Source organism: Muntiacus reevesi, chromosome 2 (assembly GCF_963930625.1).
Source record: "Muntiacus reevesi chromosome 2, mMunRee1.1, whole genome shotgun sequence".
NCBI lineage: Eukaryota > Metazoa > Chordata > Mammalia > Artiodactyla > Cervidae > Muntiacus > Muntiacus reevesi.
In genome coordinates this window covers 91,057,626-91,079,834 of record NC_089250.1, presented here as the reverse complement: position 1 = coordinate 91,079,834, position 22,209 = coordinate 91,057,626, and the positions used below count along the sequence as shown (strand labels likewise).

The 22,209-nt window shown below is 64.0% G+C and overlaps 6 non-coding genes across 6 annotated transcripts; all 6 read left to right on the top strand.

The window, feature by feature from the left end:
* Positions 1–540: 540 nt before the first annotated feature.
* LOC136161903 (5S ribosomal RNA) lies at positions 541–659 on the top strand. Its single transcript, XR_010661793.1, has one exon. It is a non-coding gene; the product is annotated as a 5S ribosomal RNA (ribosomal RNA).
* A 3,626-nt stretch (positions 660–4,285) lies between these two features.
* On the top strand, positions 4,286–4,404 carry LOC136161902 (5S ribosomal RNA). The gene has a single exon (XR_010661792.1). It is a non-coding gene; the product is annotated as a 5S ribosomal RNA (ribosomal RNA).
* Positions 4,405–8,024: 3,620 nt separating this feature from the next.
* On the top strand, positions 8,025–8,143 carry LOC136161901 (5S ribosomal RNA). The gene has a single exon (XR_010661791.1). It is a non-coding gene; the product is annotated as a 5S ribosomal RNA (ribosomal RNA).
* Positions 8,144–11,771: 3,628 nt separating this feature from the next.
* LOC136161900 (5S ribosomal RNA) lies at positions 11,772–11,890 on the top strand. The gene has a single exon (XR_010661790.1). It is a non-coding gene; the product is annotated as a 5S ribosomal RNA (ribosomal RNA).
* A 3,626-nt stretch (positions 11,891–15,516) lies between these two features.
* On the top strand, positions 15,517–15,635 carry LOC136161898 (5S ribosomal RNA). The gene has a single exon (XR_010661788.1). It is a non-coding gene; the product is annotated as a 5S ribosomal RNA (ribosomal RNA).
* Positions 15,636–19,261: 3,626 nt separating this feature from the next.
* Positions 19,262–19,380, top strand: LOC136162353 (5S ribosomal RNA). The gene has a single exon (XR_010662149.1). It is a non-coding gene; the product is annotated as a 5S ribosomal RNA (ribosomal RNA).
* Positions 19,381–22,209: the final 2,829 nt, after the last annotated feature.

The following is a 22,209-nucleotide window of genomic DNA, read 5'->3' as shown; positions in this document are numbered from 1 at the left end:
GCGCTGCTGGCTCCCCGTGGGTTTGGGCACCGGGCAGGTGCCGGGCAGGATGGGCGCTCAGGGCCCCGGCTGGGCTGCGCAGGAGGCCCAGAGGAGGCTCAGAGGTCCCCGGGCGGCGGGCGGCGGCGGGCAGCGGCGGGCCCGGAAGCCGGAGACCTCCGGGGCAACCTGGCCCTGTGCAGCGGACGACGGGATGGGGGTGGGGGCGCCGCCCAGCCCGGGGCGGGCCTGCAGAGGCCCGGGGTGGGAGAGCGCCGAGACCTCCGCGCCCCTCCCGCCCCCGCACGGACGCACGCACGCACGCACGCCGGGACTGCGGCTGGGGGGTCCCGGGAGCCCGGAGGGCCAGGCGGGTGCTGGCAGGGGGTGATGGTGTGCGGGGGCGGGGCGGCGTGCCGGAGTGCGGTGGCGGGTCGACCGGCTCAGGTACAGCGCGCGGCCCGTGGAGAGGTGCGGCCGGCTGGCCCGACCGGCAGGCAGGGCACAGCGAAAGGGAGGCGCGGCGCAGGGCTCTTAGGGAGCCTGGAGGCAGCCGCCTCCGTCTACGGCCATACCACCCTGAACGCGCCCGATCTCGTCTGATCTCGGAAGCTAAGCAGGGTCGGGCCTGGTTAGTACTTGGATGGGAGACCGCCTGGGAATACCGGGTGCTGTAGGCTTTTTGCCTCCCCTCTCCTTTAGCCCCCGCCCCACACCTCCCCCAGCCCCGGCGTGGCCCTGCACCGCAAGCCCCACCAGCCCCTGGCCCCTTGCACCCCAGCGCGCTCACAGCCGTCCGTCGCCTGCCTTCCAGCCGGCGGCCCTCGCAGGCAGCAGCAGCGTGCCAACTCTTGGATCCCCGCGGCCACAGCCCCTCCCCGGGTGGGAGACCGGGGCCGGGGGGTGGGGGTGGGGGTGGGGGTTAGGGGGCCCGATGCCCGCCACAGACCTGGGCTGCCTCCGCGCGGCCCGAGAGCCCCTCCGCTTTCGGCTTCCAAAAACCACATGACCTCCCGGTCTCCGTCTGGGGCTCCCTAGGCAAGCCTCAGTCCATCCCGGGGGCTGCCCCACGCCCCAGCCCCACCCACAACCCTAGTGCCATCCTCGCACGCGACAGCGCGTGCTCTCCCGCGGGCTCACACACACACACACACACGCAGACACACCCCCCCACACACACACACCCACACACCCAGCCCGCCGCCGAGGCAGGTCAGGAGCCAGGGACCACAGGTAAGGGAGATGGAGAAAGAGGGAGAGAGAAACCGCAAGAGGACCACACAGGCTTCCCAACAACCCACGGCCTCCACACCCTCGGCCCTCCAATCTGGGTATCCCCCCGGACCCCAGTCGGCCCGCCCACACCCTTGCGCACTGACACACTCACACACACACTCTCACACACTCACCCTCTGGCCTTTGGGCGGGGGCTGGGTCTTGCCTCAGGTAGCCAAGCCGAAGGGGACCTTTGAGACCTCGGCTGCCAAAGACGTCTTGGGGACCCCACGGGGCTCTGCCAGCCCCAGGGCACCGCGTCCAGCTGGGGCCCGGGCCCAAGGCTGACGCCCCGTCCCTTGGGGCAGCTGCTTCTTCCGCCTGGCCTCTGTCTGATGTGCGTCAGGGACTGTGCCACTGTGTCTGGCTCGGATCGGATGCCATCCTCCTCCGGTGTCTGCCTCCCGTTTTCTGTCCGTCAGTCGCTGTGTCTCCCTCCCTCTCTCTGTCTCTGTGTGTGTGTGTGTGTGTGTGTGGTGTTGGATCACAGGGTGGGAAGCTGTGTGTGTGTGTGTGTGTGTGTGTGTGTGTGTGTGTGTGTGTGTGTGTCTGGTGTTGGATCACAGGGTGGGAAGCTGTGTGTGTGTGTGTGTGTGTGTGTGTGGTGTTGGATCACAGTGCGGGAAACTGCGTTGCCTAGAACAGAGTTTAGTTATAAATGAAGGAGATGTAGAGCCAGAATGGGCTTCCCAGGTGGTGCTAGCAGTAAAGAACCTGTCTGCCAACGCAGGGGATGAAGGAGATGTGGGTTTGATACCTGGGTTGGGAAGATCCCCTGGAGAACGACATGACAACCTACTTCAGTATGCTTGCCTCGAGGATGCTACAGTAAGCGGAGCCTGGCGGGCTACAGCCCATGGGGTCACAAACAGTCAGACAGGACTGAATCAACGTGGCACAGAAGCATGCACACGGAGGCAGAGTATGAAGGATCTTGATTCTGGGCAGAAAGTTAATATCTCATTGTGGATTCTTAGGCAGAGAAGCAGCAGCAAGGCAGTCACAGCCTTGTGAGAGAAGAACAGGTAAGACAGAGGGTTAAATTTAGAGGCGGTTTGTAAGTGGGCAGTGACAGCAATGGTGAAAGTCATATAACGTCCACTTGTAAACTCCTTGACTCCAGACTCCACAAAACCGGGTCCTACTTTGCACGTATTATGGGAAGCACTTGAAGACAACAAGGACTTGGTGCTTACCAAGCTAGTGGAGGACGGAATTGCTATTGCCTTTCCAAGAGCATTAGTGCCTGTGCAGACACAGGTTCCTTCACTTTCGAGGGAAAGGTTCTGCAACAAAAGGGATCCATTGAAAAGCAAGGAAATATTGTCACTCAGAGATTCTCCTATCATCAACCAAGTAACATTAGGATGAGGCCCACCCCTGGAATAAGAACAGATATGACCGGAAAGCCGTCAAGCCGTAGCCTATCTTCCAGCCAACAGGGCCTTTGGCCAGCCAGCCAGCCAGTCAGTCAGTCAGTCAGCGGCCATGGCGGGTAGCAGCGTGCCACCTTTTGGATCGCCACGGCCATAGCCCCTCTGCGGGAGGATGACCGGGGCCCCGACTCCCAACGCAGGCCGGAGGGCCACTCCGCATTCGGATTGCAAGAAACGAGATGACCGTCCGGTATGCTTGGACTCCACATGATATGCAACCCCACCCCTACCCCCACCCCCCGGCTCCACACCCTTCCCCCCTCCATTCTGGGTATCCCCCCGCACCCCAGTCGGCCCGCCCACACCCTTGCCCACTGACACACTCACACACACACTCCCATACACTCACTCTCTGGCCTTTGCACGGGGGCTGGGTCTTGCCTCAGGTAGCCAAGCCGAAGGGAACCTTTGAGACCTCGGCTGCCAAGACGTCTTGGGGACCCCACGGGGCTCTGCCAGCCCCAGGGCGCCGCGTCCAGCTGGGGCCCGGCCCGAGGCTGACGCCCCGCTCCCTTGGGGCAGCTGCTTCTTCCGCCTGGCCTCTCTCTGAGGTGTGTCAGGGACTGTGCCACTGTGTCTGGCTCGGATCGGATGCCATCCTCTCTCCCGTGTCTGCCTGCCGTTTTCTGTCCGTCAGTCTCTGTGTCTCCCTCTGTGTGTGTGTGTGTGTGTGTGTGTGTGTGTGTGTCTGCGCGCGCGCGCCCGTCTGCCTGCCTGCCTGCCTGCCTGCATCTCCCTCTCGGCCGTCCTCGAGTCTTGTCTCTGAAGCTCCGTCCCTTTCTGTCTCTGTATCTCCTGACACGCGGCCTCCCGTCGCTTCCTCTGGCCCCGGCCTCTCACAGGTTGCTGGGGCTCTGGCTCTGGCTGACGAGCTTGCCCCGGCCGGCTTGTCTCAGCTGGCGTGGGCGCGTGCGAGTGTCTGTGTGTCCGTCCGTGTGGCTGCCTGTCTGTCGCCCGTGTGCTCTCTCAGGAAGGTCCTGTGCTTGGCTGGCGGCGTGGAGGCAAGTGGGGCCTCGTTCGGCCGAAGGGGCGGGGCTGACGCTCTGCTGTCGACCGCGCTGCTGGCTCCCCGTGGGTTTGGGCACCGGGCAGGTGCCGGGCAGGATGGGCGCTCAGGGCCCCGGCTGGGCTGCGCAGGAGGCCCAGAGGAGGCTCAGAGGTCCCCGGGCGGCGGGCGGCGGCGGGCAGCGGCGGGCCCGGAAGCCGGAGACCTCCGGGGCAACCTGGCCCTGTGCAGCGGACGACGGGATGGGGGTGGGGGCGCCGCCCAGCCCGGGGCGGGCCTGCAGAGGCCCGGGGTGGGAGAGCGCCGAGACCTCCGCGCCCCTCCCGCCCCCGCACGGACGCACGCACGCACGCACGCCGGGACTGCGGCTGGGGGGTCCCGGGAGCCCGGAGGGCCAGGCGGGTGCTGGCAGGGGGTGATGGTGTGCGGGGGCGGGGCGGCGTGCCGGAGTGCGGTGGCGGGTCGACCGGCTCAGGTACAGCGCGCGGCCCGTGGAGAGGTGCGGCCGGCTGGCCCGACCGGCAGGCAGGGCACAGCGAAAGGGAGGCGCGGCGCAGGGCTCTTAGGGAGCCTGGAGGCAGCCGCCTCCGTCTACGGCCATACCACCCTGAACGCGCCCGATCTCGTCTGATCTCGGAAGCTAAGCAGGGTCGGGCCTGGTTAGTACTTGGATGGGAGACCGCCTGGGAATACCGGGTGCTGTAGGCTTTTTGCCTCCCCTCTCCTTTAGCCCCCGCCCCACACCTCCCCCAGCCCCGGCGTGGCCCTGCACCGCAAGCCCCACCAGCCCCTGGCCCCTTGCACCCCAGCGCGCTCACAGCCGTCCGTCGCCTGCCTTCCAGCCGGCGGCCCTCGCAGGCAGCAGCAGCGTGCCAACTCTTGGATCCCCGCGGCCACAGCCCCTCCCCGGGTGGGAGACCGGGGCCGGGGGGTGGGGGTGGGGGTGGGGGTTAGGGGGCCCGATGCCCGCCACAGACCTGGGCTGCCTCCGCGCGGCCCGAGAGCCCCTCCGCTTTCGGCTTCCAAAAACCACATGACCTCCCGGTCTCCGTCTGGGGCTCCCTAGGCAAGCCTCAGTCCATCCCGGGGGCTGCCCCACGCCCCAGCCCCACCCACAACCCTAGTGCCATCCTCGCACGCGACAGCGCGTGCTCTCCCGCGGGCTCACACACACACACACACACGCAGACACACCCCCCCCCACACACACACCCACACACCCAGCCCGCCGCCGAGGCAGGTCAGGAGCCAGGGACCACAGGTAAGGGAGATGGAGAAAGAGGGAGAGAGAAACCGCAAGAGGACCACACAGGCTTCCCAACAACCCACGGCCTCCACACCCTCGGCCCTCCAATCTGGGTATCCCCCCGGACCCCAGTCGGCCCGCCCACACCCTTGCCCACTGACACACTCACACACACACTCTCACACACTCACCCTCTGGCCTTTGGGCGGGGGCTGGGTCTTGCCTCAGGTAGCCAAGCCGAAGGGGACCTTTGAGACCTCGGCTGCCAAAGACGTCTTGGGGACCCCACGGGGCTCTGCCAGCCCCAGGGCACCGCGTCCAGCTGGGGCCCGGGCCCAAGGCTGACGCCCCGTCCCTTGGGGCAGCTGCTTCTTCCGCCTGGCCTCTGTCTGATGTGCGTCAGGGACTGTGCCACTGTGTCTGGCTCGGATCGGATGCCATCCTCCTCCGGTGTCTGCCTCCCGTTTTCTGTCCGTCAGTCGCTGTGTCTCCCTCCCTCTCTCTGTCTCTGTGTGTGTGTGTGTGTGTGTGTGGTGTTGGATCACAGGGTGGGAAGCTGTGTGTGTGTGTGTGTGTGTGTGTGTGTGTGTGTGTGTGTGTGTCTGGTGTTGGATCACAGGGTGGGAAGCTGTGTGTGTGTGTGTGTGTGTGTGTGGTGTTGGATCACAGTGCGGGAAACTGCGTTGCCTAGAACAGAGTTTAGTTATAAATGAAGGAGATGTAGAGCCAGAATGGGCTTCCCAGGTGGTGCTAGCAGTAAAGAACCTGTCTGCCAACGCAGGGGATGAAGGAGATGTGGGTTTGATACCTGGGTTGGGAAGATCCCCTGGAGAACGACATGACAACCTACTTCAGTATGCTTGCCTCGAGGATGCTACAGTAAGCGGAGCCTGGCGGGCTACAGCCCATGGGGTCACAAACAGTCAGACAGGACTGAATCAACGTGGCACAGAAGCATGCACACGGAGGCAGAGTATGAAGGATCTTGATTCTGGGCAGAAAGTTAATATCTCATTGTGGATTCTTAGGCAGAGAAGCAGCAGCAAGGCAGTCACAGCCTTGTGAGAGAAGAACAGGTAAGACAGAGGGTTAAATTTAGAGGCGGTTTGTAAGTGGGCAGTGACAGCAATGGTGAAAGTCATATAACGTCCACTTGTAAACTCCTTGACTCCAGACTCCACAAAACCGGGTCCTACTTTGCACGTATTATGGGAAGCACTTGAAGACAACAAGGACTTGGTGCTTACCAAGCTAGTGGAGGACGGAATTGCTATTGCCTTTCCAAGAGCATTAGTGCCTGTGCAGACACAGGTTCCTTCACTTTCGAGGGAAAGGTTCTGCAACAAAAGGGATCCATTGAAAAGCAAGGAAATATTGTCACTCAGAGATTCTCCTATCATCAACCAAGTAACATTAGGATGAGGCCCACCCCTGGAATAAGAACAGATATGACCGGAAAGCCGTCAAGCCGTAGCCTATCTTCCAGCCAACAGGGCCTTTGGCCAGCCAGCCAGCCAGTCAGTCAGTCAGTCAGCGGCCATGGCGGGTAGCAGCGTGCCACCTTTTGGATCGCCACGGCCATAGCCCCTCTGCGGGAGGATGACCGGGGCCCCGACTCCCAACGCAGGCCGGAGGGCCACTCCGCATTCGGATTGCAAGAAACGAGATGACCGTCCGGTATGCTTGGACTCCACATGATATGCAACCCCACCCCTACCCCCACCCCCCGGCTCCACACCCTTCCCCCCTCCATTCTGGGTATCCCCCCGCACCCCAGTCGGCCCGCCCACACCCTTGCCCACTGACACACTCACACACACACTCCCATACACTCACTCTCTGGCCTTTGCACGGGGGCTGGGTCTTGCCTCAGGTAGCCAAGCCGAAGGGAACCTTTGAGACCTCGGCTGCCAAGACGTCTTGGGGACCCCACGGGGCTCTGCCAGCCCCAGGGCGCCGCGTCCAGCTGGGGCCCGGCCCGAGGCTGACGCCCCGCTCCCTTGGGGCAGCTGCTTCTTCCGCCTGGCCTCTCTCTGAGGTGTGTCAGGGACTGTGCCACTGTGTCTGGCTCGGATCGGATGCCATCCTCTCTCCCGTGTCTGCCTGCCGTTTTCTGTCCGTCAGTCTCTGTGTCTCCCTCTGTGTGTGTGTGTGTGTGTGTGTGTGTGTGTGTGTCTGCGCGCGCGCGCCCGTCTGCCTGCCTGCCTGCCTGCCTGCATCTCCCTCTCGGCCGTCCTCGAGTCTTGTCTCTGAAGCTCCGTCCCTTTCTGTCTCTGTATCTCCTGACACGCGGCCTCCCGTCGCTTCCTCTGGCCCCGGCCTCTCACAGGTTGCTGGGGCTCTGGCTCTGGCTGACGAGCTTGCCCCGGCCGGCTTGTCTCAGCTGGCGTGGGCGCGTGCGAGTGTCTGTGTGTCCGTCCGTGTGGCTGCCTGTCTGTCGCCCGTGTGCTCTCTCAGGAAGGTCCTGTGCTTGGCTGGCGGCGTGGAGGCAAGTGGGGCCTCGTTCGGCCGAAGGGGCGGGGCTGACGCTCTGCTGTCGACCGCGCTGCTGGCTCCCCGTGGGTTTGGGCACCGGGCAGGTGCCGGGCAGGATGGGCGCTCAGGGCCCCGGCTGGGCTGCGCAGGAGGCCCAGAGGAGGCTCAGAGGTCCCCGGGCGGCGGGCGGCGGCGGGCAGCGGCGGGCCCGGAAGCCGGAGACCTCCGGGGCAACCTGGCCCTGTGCAGCGGACGACGGGATGGGGGTGGGGGCGCCGCCCAGCCCGGGGCGGGCCTGCAGAGGCCCGGGGTGGGAGAGCGCCGAGACCTCCGCGCCCCTCCCGCCCCCGCACGGACGCACGCACGCACGCACGCCGGGACTGCGGCTGGGGGGTCCCGGGAGCCCGGAGGGCCAGGCGGGTGCTGGCAGGGGGTGATGGTGTGCGGGGGCGGGGCGGCGTGCCGGAGTGCGGTGGCGGGTCGACCGGCTCAGGTACAGCGCGCGGCCCGTGGAGAGGTGCGGCCGGCTGGCCCGACCGGCAGGCAGGGCACAGCGAAAGGGAGGCGCGGCGCAGGGCTCTTAGGGAGCCTGGAGGCAGCCGCCTCCGTCTACGGCCATACCACCCTGAACGCGCCCGATCTCGTCTGATCTCGGAAGCTAAGCAGGGTCGGGCCTGGTTAGTACTTGGATGGGAGACCGCCTGGGAATACCGGGTGCTGTAGGCTTTTTGCCTCCCCTCTCCTTTAGCCCCCGCCCCACACCTCCCCCAGCCCCGGCGTGGCCCTGCACCGCAAGCCCCACCAGCCCCTGGCCCCTTGCACCCCAGCGCGCTCACAGCCGTCCGTCGCCTGCCTTCCAGCCGGCGGCCCTCGCAGGCAGCAGCAGCGTGCCAACTCTTGGATCCCCGCGGCCACAGCCCCTCCCCGGGTGGGAGACCGGGGCCGGGGGGTGGGGGTGGGGGTGGGGGTTAGGGGGCCCGATGCCCGCCACAGACCTGGGCTGCCTCCGCGCGGCCCGAGAGCCCCTCCGCTTTCGGCTTCCAAAAACCACATGACCTCCCGGTCTCCGTCTGGGGCTCCCTAGGCAAGCCTCAGTCCATCCCGGGGGCTGCCCCACGCCCCAGCCCCACCCACAACCCTAGTGCCATCCTCGCACGCGACAGCGCGTGCTCTCCCGCGGGCTCACACACACACACACACACGCAGACACACCCCCCCCCACACACACACCCACACACCCAGCCCGCCGCCGAGGCAGGTCAGGAGCCAGGGACCACAGGTAAGGGAGATGGAGAAAGAGGGAGAGAGAAACCGCAAGAGGACCACACAGGCTTCCCAACAACCCACGGCCTCCACACCCTCGGCCCTCCAATCTGGGTATCCCCCCGGACCCCAGTCGGCCCGCCCACACCCTTGCCCACTGACACACTCACACACACACTCTCACACACTCACCCTCTGGCCTTTGGGCGGGGGCTGGGTCTTGCCTCAGGTAGCCAAGCCGAAGGGGACCTTTGAGACCTCGGCTGCCAAAGACGTCTTGGGGACCCCACGGGGCTCTGCCAGCCCCAGGGCACCGCGTCCAGCTGGGGCCCGGGCCCAAGGCTGACGCCCCGTCCCTTGGGGCAGCTGCTTCTTCCGCCTGGCCTCTGTCTGATGTGCGTCAGGGACTGTGCCACTGTGTCTGGCTCGGATCGGATGCCATCCTCCTCCGGTGTCTGCCTCCCGTTTTCTGTCCGTCAGTCGCTGTGTCTCCCTCCCTCTCTCTGTCTCTGTGTGTGTGTGTGTGTGTGTGTGGTGTTGGATCACAGGGTGGGAAGCTGTGTGTGTGTGTGTGTGTGTGTGTGTGTGTGTGTGTGTGTGTGTGTGTCTGGTGTTGGATCACAGGGTGGGAAGCTGTGTGTGTGTGTGTGTGTGTGTGTGTGGTGTTGGATCACAGTGCGGGAAACTGCGTTGCCTAGAACAGAGTTTAGTTATAAATGAAGGAGATGTAGAGCCAGAATGGGCTTCCCAGGTGGTGCTAGCAGTAAAGAACCTGTCTGCCAACGCAGGGGATGAAGGAGATGTGGGTTTGATACCTGGGTTGGGAAGATCCCCTGGAGAACGACATGACAACCTACTTCAGTATGCTTGCCTCGAGGATGCTACAGTAAGCGGAGCCTGGCGGGCTACAGCCCATGGGGTCACAAACAGTCAGACAGGACTGAATCAACGTGGCACAGAAGCATGCACACGGAGGCAGAGTATGAAGGATCTTGATTCTGGGCAGAAAGTTAATATCTCATTGTGGATTCTTAGGCAGAGAAGCAGCAGCAAGGCAGTCACAGCCTTGTGAGAGAAGAACAGGTAAGACAGAGGGTTAAATTTAGAGGCGGTTTGTAAGTGGGCAGTGACAGCAATGGTGAAAGTCATATAACGTCCACTTGTAAACTCCTTGACTCCAGACTCCACAAAACCGGGTCCTACTTTGCACGTATTATGGGAAGCACTTGAAGACAACAAGGACTTGGTGCTTACCAAGCTAGTGGAGGACGGAATTGCTATTGCCTTTCCAAGAGCATTAGTGCCTGTGCAGACACAGGTTCCTTCACTTTCGAGGGAAAGGTTCTGCAACAAAAGGGATCCATTGAAAAGCAAGGAAATATTGTCACTCAGAGATTCTCCTATCATCAACCAAGTAACATTAGGATGAGGCCCACCCCTGGAATAAGAACAGATATGACCGGAAAGCCGTCAAGCCGTAGCCTATCTTCCAGCCAACAGGGCCTTTGGCCAGCCAGCCAGCCAGTCAGTCAGTCAGTCAGCGGCCATGGCGGGTAGCAGCGTGCCACCTTTTGGATCGCCACGGCCATAGCCCCTCTGCGGGAGGATGACCGGGGCCCCGACTCCCAACGCAGGCCGGAGGGCCACTCCGCATTCGGATTGCAAGAAACGAGATGACCGTCCGGTATGCTTGGACTCCACATGATATGCAACCCCACCCCTACCCCCACCCCCCGGCTCCACACCCTTCCCCCCTCCATTCTGGGTATCCCCCCGCACCCCAGTCGGCCCGCCCACACCCTTGCCCACTGACACACTCACACACACACTCCCATACACTCACTCTCTGGCCTTTGCACGGGGGCTGGGTCTTGCCTCAGGTAGCCAAGCCGAAGGGAACCTTTGAGACCTCGGCTGCCAAGACGTCTTGGGGACCCCACGGGGCTCTGCCAGCCCCAGGGCGCCGCGTCCAGCTGGGGCCCGGCCCGAGGCTGACGCCCCGCTCCCTTGGGGCAGCTGCTTCTTCCGCCTGGCCTCTCTCTGAGGTGTGTCAGGGACTGTGCCACTGTGTCTGGCTCGGATCGGATGCCATCCTCTCTCCCGTGTCTGCCTGCCGTTTTCTGTCCGTCAGTCTCTGTGTCTCCCTCTGTGTGTGTGTGTGTGTGTGTGTGTGTGTGTGTGTGTCTGCGCGCGCGCGCCCGTCTGCCTGCCTGCCTGCCTGCCTGCATCTCCCTCTCGGCCGTCCTCGAGTCTTGTCTCTGAAGCTCCGTCCCTTTCTGTCTCTGTATCTCCTGACACGCGGCCTCCCGTCGCTTCCTCTGGCCCCGGCCTCTCACAGGTTGCTGGGGCTCTGGCTCTGGCTGACGAGCTTGCCCCGGCCGGCTTGTCTCAGCTGGCGTGGGCGCGTGCGAGTGTCTGTGTGTCCGTCCGTGTGGCTGCCTGTCTGTCGCCCGTGTGCTCTCTCAGGAAGGTCCTGTGCTTGGCTGGCGGCGTGGAGGCAAGTGGGGCCTCGTTCGGCCGAAGGGGCGGGGCTGACGCTCTGCTGTCGACCGCGCTGCTGGCTCCCCGTGGGTTTGGGCACCGGGCAGGTGCCGGGCAGGATGGGCGCTCAGGGCCCCGGCTGGGCTGCGCAGGAGGCCCAGAGGAGGCTCAGAGGTCCCCGGGCGGCGGGCGGCGGCGGGCAGCGGCGGGCCCGGAAGCCGGAGACCTCCGGGGCAACCTGGCCCTGTGCAGCGGACGACGGGATGGGGGTGGGGGCGCCGCCCAGCCCGGGGCGGGCCTGCAGAGGCCCGGGGTGGGAGAGCGCCGAGACCTCCGCGCCCCTCCCGCCCCCGCACGGACGCACGCACGCACGCACGCCGGGACTGCGGCTGGGGGGTCCCGGGAGCCCGGAGGGCCAGGCGGGTGCTGGCAGGGGGTGATGGTGTGCGGGGGCGGGGCGGCGTGCCGGAGTGCGGTGGCGGGTCGACCGGCTCAGGTACAGCGCGCGGCCCGTGGAGAGGTGCGGCCGGCTGGCCCGACCGGCAGGCAGGGCACAGCGAAAGGGAGGCGCGGCGCAGGGCTCTTAGGGAGCCTGGAGGCAGCCGCCTCCGTCTACGGCCATACCACCCTGAACGCGCCCGATCTCGTCTGATCTCGGAAGCTAAGCAGGGTCGGGCCTGGTTAGTACTTGGATGGGAGACCGCCTGGGAATACCGGGTGCTGTAGGCTTTTTGCCTCCCCTCTCCTTTAGCCCCCGCCCCACACCTCCCCCAGCCCCGGCGTGGCCCTGCACCGCAAGCCCCACCAGCCCCTGGCCCCTTGCACCCCAGCGCGCTCACAGCCGTCCGTCGCCTGCCTTCCAGCCGGCGGCCCTCGCAGGCAGCAGCAGCGTGCCAACTCTTGGATCCCCGCGGCCACAGCCCCTCCCCGGGTGGGAGACCGGGGCCGGGGGGTGGGGGTGGGGGTGGGGGTTAGGGGGCCCGATGCCCGCCACAGACCTGGGCTGCCTCCGCGCGGCCCGAGAGCCCCTCCGCTTTCGGCTTCCAAAAACCACATGACCTCCCGGTCTCCGTCTGGGGCTCCCTAGGCAAGCCTCAGTCCATCCCGGGGGCTGCCCCACGCCCCAGCCCCACCCACAACCCTAGTGCCATCCTCGCACGCGACAGCGCGTGCTCTCCCGCGGGCTCACACACACACACACACACGCAGACACACCCCCCCACACACACACACCCACACACCCAGCCCGCTGCCGAGGCAGGTCAGGAGCCAGGGACCACAGGTAAGGGAGATGGAGAAAGAGGGAGAGAGAAACCGCAAGAGGACCACACAGGCTTCCCAACAACCCACGGCCTCCACACCCTCGGCCCTCCAATCTGGGTATCCCCCCGGACCCCAGTCGGCCCGCCCACACCCTTGCCCACTGACACACTCACACACACACTCTCACACACTCACCCTCTGGCCTTTGGGCGGGGGCTGGGTCTTGCCTCAGGTAGCCAAGCCGAAGGGGACCTTTGAGACCTCGGCTGCCAAAGACGTCTTGGGGACCCCACGGGGCTCTGCCAGCCCCAGGGCACCGCGTCCAGCTGGGGCCCGGGCCCAAGGCTGACGCCCCGTCCCTTGGGGCAGCTGCTTCTTCCGCCTGGCCTCTGTCTGATGTGCGTCAGGGACTGTGCCACTGTGTCTGGCTCGGATCGGATGCCATCCTCCTCCGGTGTCTGCCTCCCGTTTTCTGTCCGTCAGTCGCTGTGTCTCCCTCCCTCTCTCTGTCTCTGTGTGTGTGTGTGTGTGTGTGTGGTGTTGGATCACAGGGTGGGAAGCTGTGTGTGTGTGTGTGTGTGTGTGTGTGTGTGTGTGTGTGTGTGTGTCTGGTGTTGGATCACAGGGTGGGAAGCTGTGTGTGTGTGTGTGTGTGTGTGTGTGGTGTTGGATCACAGTGCGGGAAACTGCGTTGCCTAGAACAGAGTTTAGTTATAAATGAAGGAGATGTAGAGCCAGAATGGGCTTCCCAGGTGGTGCTAGCAGTAAAGAACCTGTCTGCCAACGCAGGGGATGAAGGAGATGTGGGTTTGATACCTGGGTTGGGAAGATCCCCTGGAGAACGACATGACAACCTACTTCAGTATGCTTGCCTCGAGGATGCTACAGTAAGCGGAGCCTGGCGGGCTACAGCCCATGGGGTCACAAACAGTCAGACAGGACTGAATCAACGTGGCACAGAAGCATGCACACGGAGGCAGAGTATGAAGGATCTTGATTCTGGGCAGAAAGTTAATATCTCATTGTGGATTCTTAGGCAGAGAAGCAGCAGCAAGGCAGTCACAGCCTTGTGAGAGAAGAACAGGTAAGACAGAGGGTTAAATTTAGAGGCGGTTTGTAAGTGGGCAGTGACAGCAATGGTGAAAGTCATATAACGTCCACTTGTAAACTCCTTGACTCCAGACTCCACAAAACCGGGTCCTACTTTGCACGTATTATGGGAAGCACTTGAAGACAACAAGGACTTGGTGCTTACCAAGCTAGTGGAGGACGGAATTGCTATTGCCTTTCCAAGAGCATTAGTGCCTGTGCAGACACAGGTTCCTTCACTTTCGAGGGAAAGGTTCTGCAACAAAAGGGATCCATTGAAAAGCAAGGAAATATTGTCACTCAGAGATTCTCCTATCATCAACCAAGTAACATTAGGATGAGGCCCACCCCTGGAATAAGAACAGATATGACCGGAAAGCCGTCAAGCCGTAGCCTATCTTCCAGCCAACAGGGCCTTTGGCCAGCCAGCCAGCCAGTCAGTCAGTCAGTCAGCGGCCATGGCGGGTAGCAGCGTGCCACCTTTTGGATCGCCACGGCCATAGCCCCTCTGCGGGAGGATGACCGGGGCCCCGACTCCCAACGCAGGCCGGAGGGCCACTCCGCATTCGGATTGCAAGAAACGAGATGACCGTCCGGTATGCTTGGACTCCACATGATATGCAACCCCACCCCTACCCCCACCCCCCGGCTCCACACCCTTCCCCCCTCCATTCTGGGTATCCCCCCGCACCCCAGTCGGCCCGCCCACACCCTTGCCCACTGACACACTCACACACACACTCCCATACACTCACTCTCTGGCCTTTGCACGGGGGCTGGGTCTTGCCTCAGGTAGCCAAGCCGAAGGGAACCTTTGAGACCTCGGCTGCCAAGACGTCTTGGGGACCCCACGGGGCTCTGCCAGCCCCAGGGCGCCGCGTCCAGCTGGGGCCCGGCCCGAGGCTGACGCCCCGCTCCCTTGGGGCAGCTGCTTCTTCCGCCTGGCCTCTCTCTGAGGTGTGTCAGGGACTGTGCCACTGTGTCTGGCTCGGATCGGATGCCATCCTCTCTCCCGTGTCTGCCTGCCGTTTTCTGTCCGTCAGTCTCTGTGTCTCCCTCTGTGTGTGTGTGTGTGTGTGTGTGTGTGTGTGTGTGTCTGCGCGCGCGCGCCCGTCTGCCTGCCTGCCTGCCTGCCTGCATCTCCCTCTCGGCCGTCCTCGAGTCTTGTCTCTGAAGCTCCGTCCCTTTCTGTCTCTGTATCTCCTGACACGCGGCCTCCCGTCGCTTCCTCTGGCCCCGGCCTCTCACAGGTTGCTGGGGCTCTGGCTCTGGCTGACGAGCTTGCCCCGGCCGGCTTGTCTCAGCTGGCGTGGGCGCGTGCGAGTGTCTGTGTGTCCGTCCGTGTGGCTGCCTGTCTGTCGCCCGTGTGCTCTCTCAGGAAGGTCCTGTGCTTGGCTGGCGGCGTGGAGGCAAGTGGGGCCTCGTTCGGCCGAAGGGGCGGGGCTGACGCTCTGCTGTCGACCGCGCTGCTGGCTCCCCGTGGGTTTGGGCACCGGGCAGGTGCCGGGCAGGATGGGCGCTCAGGGCCCCGGCTGGGCTGCGCAGGAGGCCCAGAGGAGGCTCAGAGGTCCCCGGGCGGCGGGCGGCGGCGGGCAGCGGCGGGCCCGGAAGCCGGAGACCTCCGGGGCAACCTGGCCCTGTGCAGCGGACGACGGGATGGGGGTGGGGGCGCCGCCCAGCCCGGGGCGGGCCTGCAGAGGCCCGGGGTGGGAGAGCGCCGAGACCTCCGCGCCCCTCCCGCCCCCGCACGGACGCACGCACGCACGCACGCCGGGACTGCGGCTGGGGGGTCCCGGGAGCCCGGAGGGCCAGGCGGGTGCTGGCAGGGGGTGATGGTGTGCGGGGGCGGGGCGGCGTGCCGGAGTGCGGTGGCGGGTCGACCGGCTCAGGTACAGCGCGCGGCCCGTGGAGAGGTGCGGCCGGCTGGCCCGACCGGCAGGCAGGGCACAGCGAAAGGGAGGCGCGGCGCAGGGCTCTTAGGGAGCCTGGAGGCAGCCGCCTCCGTCTACGGCCATACCACCCTGAACGCGCCCGATCTCGTCTGATCTCGGAAGCTAAGCAGGGTCGGGCCTGGTTAGTACTTGGATGGGAGACCGCCTGGGAATACCGGGTGCTGTAGGCTTTTTGCCTCCCCTCTCCTTTAGCCCCCGCCCCACACCTCCCCCAGCCCCGGCGTGGCCCTGCACCGCAAGCCCCACCAGCCCCTGGCCCCTTGCACCCCAGCGCGCTCACAGCCGTCCGTCGCCTGCCTTCCAGCCGGCGGCCCTCGCAGGCAGCAGCAGCGTGCCAACTCTTGGATCCCCGCGGCCACAGCCCCTCCCCGGGTGGGAGACCGGGGCCGGGGGGTGGGGGTGGGGGTGGGGGTTAGGGGGCCCGATGCCCGCCACAGACCTGGGCTGCCTCCGCGCGGCCTGAGAGCCCCTCCGCTTTCGGCTTCCAAAAACCACATGACCTCCCGGTCTCCGTCTGGGGCTCCCTAGGCAAGCCTCAGTCCATCCCGGGGGCTGCCCCACGCCCCAGCCCCACCCACAACCCTAGTGCCATCCTCGCACGCGACAGCGCGTGCTCTCCCGCGGGCTCACACACACACACACACACGCAGACACACCCCCCCACACACACACACCCACACACCCAGCCCGCCGCCGAGGCAGGTCAGGAGCCAGGGACCACAGGTAAGGGAGATGGAGAAAGAGGGAGAGAGAAACCGCAAGAGGACCACACAGGCTTCCCAACAACCCACGGCCTCCACACCCTCGGCCCTCCAATCTGGGTATCCCCCCGGACCCCAGTCGGCCCGCCCACACCCTTGCCCACTGACACACTCACACACACACTCTCACACACTCACCCTCTGGCCTTTGGGCGGGGGCTGGGTCTTGCCTCAGGTAGCCAAGCCGAAGGGGACCTTTGAGACCTCGGCTGCCAAAGACGTCTTGGGGACCCCACGGGGCTCTGCCAGCCCCAGGGCACCGCGTCCAGCTGGGGCCCGGGCCCAAGGCTGACGCCCCGTCCCTTGGGGCAGCTGCTTCTTCCGCCTGGCCTCTGTCTGATGTGCGTCAGGGACTGTGCCACTGTGTCTGGCTCGGATCGGATGCCATCCTCCTCCGGTGTCTGCCTCCCGTTTTCTGTCCGTCAGTCGCTGTGTCTCCCTCCCTCTCTCTGTCTCTGTGTGTGTGTGTGTGTGTGTGTGGTGTTGGATCACAGGGTGGGAAGCTGTGTGTGTGTGTGTGTGTGTGTGTGTGTGTGTGTGTGTGTGTGTGTGTCTGGTGTTGGATCACAGGGTGGGAAGCTGTGTGTGTGTGTGTGTGTGTGTGTGTGGTGTTGGATCACAGTGCGGGAAACTGCGTTGCCTAGAACAGAGTTTAGTTATAAATGAAGGAGATGTAGAGCCAGAATGGGCTTCCCAGGTGGTGCTAGCAGTAAAGAACCTGTCTGCCAACGCAGGGGATGAAGGAGATGTGGGTTTGATACCTGGGTTGGGAAGATCCCCTGGAGAACGACATGACAACCTACTTCAGTATGCTTGCCTCGAGGATGCTACAGTAAGCGGAGCCTGGCGGGCTACAGCCCATGGGGTCACAAACAGTCAGACAGGACTGAATCAACGTGGCACAGAAGCATGCACACGGAGGCAGAGTATGAAGGATCTTGATTCTGGGCAGAAAGTTAATATCTCATTGTGGATTCTTAGGCAGAGAAGCAGCAGCAAGGCAGTCACAGCCTTGTGAGAGAAGAACAGGTAAGACAGAGGGTTAAATTTAGAGGCGGTTTGTAAGTGGGCAGTGACAGCAATGGTGAAAGTCATATAACGTCCACTTGTAAACTCCTTGACTCCAGACTCCACAAAACCGGGTCCTACTTTGCACGTATTATGGGAAGCACTTGAAGACAACAAGGACTTGGTGCTTACCAAGCTAGTGGAGGACGGAATTGCTATTGCCTTTCCAAGAGCATTAGTGCCTGTGCAGACACAGGTTCCTTCACTTTCGAGGGAAAGGTTCTGCAACAAAAGGGATCCATTGAAAAGCAAGGAAATATTGTCACTCAGAGATTCTCCTATCATCAACCAAGTAACATTAGGATGAGGCCCACCCCTGGAATAAGAACAGATATGACCGGAAAGCCGTCAAGCCGTAGCCTATCTTCCAGCCAACAGGGCCTTTGGCCAGCCAGCCAGCCAGTCAGTCAGTCAGTCAGCGGCCATGGCGGGTAGCAGCGTGCCACCTTTTGGATCGCCACGGCCATAGCCCCTCTGCGGGAGGATGACCGGGGCCCCGACTCCCAACGCAGGCCGGAGGGCCACTCCGCATTCGGATTGCAAGAAACGAGATGACCGTCCGGTATGCTTGGACTCCACATGATATGCAACCCCACCCCTACCCCCACCCCCCGGCTCCACACCCTTCCCCCCTCCATTCTGGGTATCCCCCCGCACCCCAGTCGGCCCGCCCACACCCTTGCCCACTGACACACTCACACACACACTCCCATACACTCACTCTCTGGCCTTTGCACGGGGGCTGGGTCTTGCCTCAGGTAGCCAAGCCGAAGGGAACCTTTGAGACCTCGGCTGCCAAGACGTCTTGGGGACCCCACGGGGCTCTGCCAGCCCCAGGGCGCCGCGTCCAGCTGGGGCCCGGCCCGAGGCTGACGCCCCGCTCCCTTGGGGCAGCTGCTTCTTCCGCCTGGCCTCTCTCTGAGGTGTGTCAGGGACTGTGCCACTGTGTCTGGCTCGGATCGGATGCCATCCTCTCTCCCGTGTCTGCCTGCCGTTTTCTGTCCGTCAGTCTCTGTGTCTCCCTCTGTGTGTGTGTGTGTGTGTGTGTGTGTGTGTGTGTCTGCGCGCGCGCGCCCGTCTGCCTGCCTGCCTGCCTGCCTGCATCTCCCTCTCGGCCGTCCTCGAGTCTTGTCTCTGAAGCTCCGTCCCTTTCTGTCTCTGTATCTCCTGACACGCGGCCTCCCGTCGCTTCCTCTGGCCCCGGCCTCTCACAGGTTGCTGGGGCTCTGGCTCTGGCTGACGAGCTTGCCCCGGCCGGCTTGTCTCAGCTGGCGTGGGCGCGTGCGAGTGTCTGTGTGTCCGTCCGTGTGGCTGCCTGTCTGTCGCCCGTGTGCTCTCTCAGGAAGGTCCTGTGCTTGGCTGGCGGCGTGGAGGCAAGTGGGGCCTCGTTCGGCCGAAGGGGCGGGGCTGACGCTCTGCTGTCGACCGCGCTGCTGGCTCCCCGTGGGTTTGGGCACCGGGCAGGTGCCGGGCAGGATGGGCGCTCAGGGCCCCGGCTGGGCTGCGCAGGAGGCCCAGAGGAGGCTCAGAGGTCCCCGGGCGGCGGGCGGCGGCGGGCAGCGGCGGGCCCGGAAGCCGGAGACCTCCGGGGCAACCTGGCCCTGTGCAGCGGACGACGGGATGGGGGTGGGGGCGCCGCCCAGCCCGGGGCGGGCCTGCAGAGGCCCGGGGTGGGAGAGCGCCGAGACCTCCGCGCCCCTCCCGCCCCCGCACGGACGCACGCACGCACGCACGCCGGGACTGCGGCTGGGGGGTCCCGGGAGCCCGGAGGGCCAGGCGGGTGCTGGCAGGGGGTGATGGTGTGCGGGGGCGGGGCGGCGTGCCGGAGTGCGGTGGCGGGTCGACCGGCTCAGGTACAGCGCGCGGCCCGTGGAGAGGTGCGGCCGGCTGGCCCGACCGGCAGGCAGGGCACAGCGAAAGGGAGGCGCGGCGCAGGGCTCTTAGGGAGCCTGGAGGCAGCCGCCTCCGTCTACGGCCATACCACCCTGAACGCGCCCGATCTCGTCTGATCTCGGAAGCTAAGCAGGGTCGGGCCTGGTTAGTACTTGGATGGGAGACCGCCTGGGAATACCGGGTGCTGTAGGCTTTTTGCCTCCCCTCTCCTTTAGCCCCCGCCCCACACCTCCCCCAGCCCCGGCGTGGCCCTGCACCGCAAGCCCCACCAGCCCCTGGCCCCTTGCACCCCAGCGCGCTCACAGCCGTCCGTCGCCTGCCTTCCAGCCGGCGGCCCTCGCAGGCAGCAGCAGCGTGCCAACTCTTGGATCCCCGCGGCCACAGCCCCTCCCCGGGTGGGAGACCGGGGCCGGGGGGTGGGGGTGGGGGTGGGGGTTAGGGGGCCCGATGCCCGCCACAGACCTGGGCTGCCTCCGCGCGGCCCGAGAGCCCCTCCGCTTTCGGCTTCCAAAAACCACATGACCTCCCGGTCTCCGTCTGGGGCTCCCTAGGCAAGCCTCAGTCCATCCCGGGGGCTGCCCCACGCCCCAGCCCCACCCACAACCCTAGTGCCATCCTCGCACGCGACAGCGCGTGCTCTCCCGCGGGCTCACACACACACACACACACGCAGACACACCCCCCCCCACACACACACCCACACACCCAGCCCGCCGCCGAGGCAGGTCAGGAGCCAGGGACCACAGGTAAGGGAGATGGAGAAAGAGGGAGAGAGAAACCGCAAGAGGACCACACAGGCTTCCCAACAACCCACGGCCTCCACACCCTCGGCCCTCCAATCTGGGTATCCCCCCGGACCCCAGTCGGCCCGCCCACACCCTTGCCCACTGACACACTCACACACACACTCTCACACACTCACCCTCTGGCCTTTGGGCGGGGGCTGGGTCTTGCCTCAGGTAGCCAAGCCGAAGGGGACCTTTGAGACCTCGGCTGCCAAAGACGTCTTGGGGACCCCACGGGGCTCTGCCAGCCCCAGGGCACCGCGTCCAGCTGGGGCCCGGGCCCAAGGCTGACGCCCCGTCCCTTGGGGCAGCTGCTTCTTCCGCCTGGCCTCTGTCTGATGTGCGTCAGGGACTGTGCCACTGTGTCTGGCTCGGATCGGATGCCATCCTCCTCCGGTGTCTGCCTCCCGTTTTCTGTCCGTCAGTCGCTGTGTCTCCCTCCCTCTCTCTGTCTCTGTGTGTGTGTGTGTGTGTGTGTGGTGTTGGATCACAGGGTGGGAAGCTGTGTGTGTGTGTGTGTGTGTGTGTGTGTGTGTGTGTGTGTGTGTCTGGTGTTGGATCACAGGGTGGGAAGCTGTGTGTGTGTGTGTGTGTGTGTGTGGTGTTGGATCACAGTGCGGGAAACTGCGTTGCCTAGAACAGAGTTTAGTTATAAATGAAGGAGATGTAGAGCCAGAATGGGCTTCCCAGGTGGTGCTAGCAGTAAAGAACCTGTCTGCCAACGCAGGGGATGAAGGAGATGTGGGTTTGATACCTGGGTTGGGAAGATCCCCTGGAGAACGACATGACAACCTACTTCAGTATGCTTGCCTCGAGGATGCTACAGTAAGCGGAGCCTGGCGGGCTACAGCCCATGGGGTCACAAACAGTCAGACAGGACTGAATCAACGTGGCACAGAAGCATGCACACGGAGGCAGAGTATGAAGGATCTTGATTCTGGGCAGAAAGTTAATATCTCATTGTGGATTCTTAGGCAGAGAAGCAGCAGCAAGGCAGTCACAGCCTTGTGAGAGAAGAACAGGTAAGACAGAGGGTTAAATTTAGAGGCGGTTTGTAAGTGGGCAGTGACAGCAATGGTGAAAGTCATATAACGTCCACTTGTAAACTCCTTGACTCCAGACTCCACAAAACCGGGTCCTACTTTGCACGTATTATGGGAAGCACTTGAAGACAACAAGGACTTGGTGCTTACCAAGCTAGTGGAGGACGGAATTGCTATTGCCTTTCCAAGAGCATTAGTGCCTGTGCAGACACAGGTTCCTTCACTTTCGAGGGAAAGGTTCTGCAACAAAAGGGATCCATTGAAAAGCAAGGAAATATTGTCACTCAGAGATTCTCCTATCATCAACCAAGTAACATTAGGATGAGGCCCACCCCTGGAATAAGAACAGATATGACCGGAAAGCCGTCAAGCCGTAGCCTATCTTCCAGCCAACAGGGCCTTTGGCCAGCCAGCCAGCCAGTCAGTCAGTCAGTCAGCGGCCATGGCGGGTAGCAGCGTGCCACCTTTTGGATCGCCACGGCCATAGCCCCTCTGCGGGAGGATGACCGGGGCCCCGACTCCCAACGCAGGCCGGAGGGCCACTCCGCATTCGGATTGCAAGAAACGAGATGACCGTCCGGTATGCTTGGACTCCACATGATATGCAACCCCACCCCTACCCCCACCCCCCGGCTCCACACCCTTCCCCCCTCCATTCTGGGTATCCCCCCGCACCCCAGTCGGCCCGCCCACACCCTTGCCCACTGACACACTCACACACACACTCCCATACACTCACTCTCTGGCCTTTGCACGGGGGCTGGGTCTTGCCTCAGGTAGCCAAGCCGAAGGGAACCTTTGAGACCTCGGCTGCCAAGACGTCTTGGGGACCCCACGGGGCTCTGCCAGCCCCAGGGCGCCGCGTCCAGCTGGGGCCCGGCCCGAGGCTGACGCCCCGCTCCCTTGGGGCAGCTGCTTCTTCCGCCTGGCCTCTCTCTGAGGTGTGTCAGGGACTGTGCCACTGTGTCTGGCTCGGATCGGATGCCATCCTCTCTCCCGTGTCTGCCTGCCGTTTTCTGTCCGTCAGTCTCTGTGTCTCCCTCTGTGTGTGTGTGTGTGTGTGTGTGTGTGTGTGTGTCTGCGCGCGCGCGCCCGTCTGCCTGCCTGCCTGCCTGCCTGCATCTCCCTCTCGGCCGTCCTCGAGTCTTGTCTCTGAAGCTCCGTCCCTTTCTGTCTCTGTATCTCCTGACACGC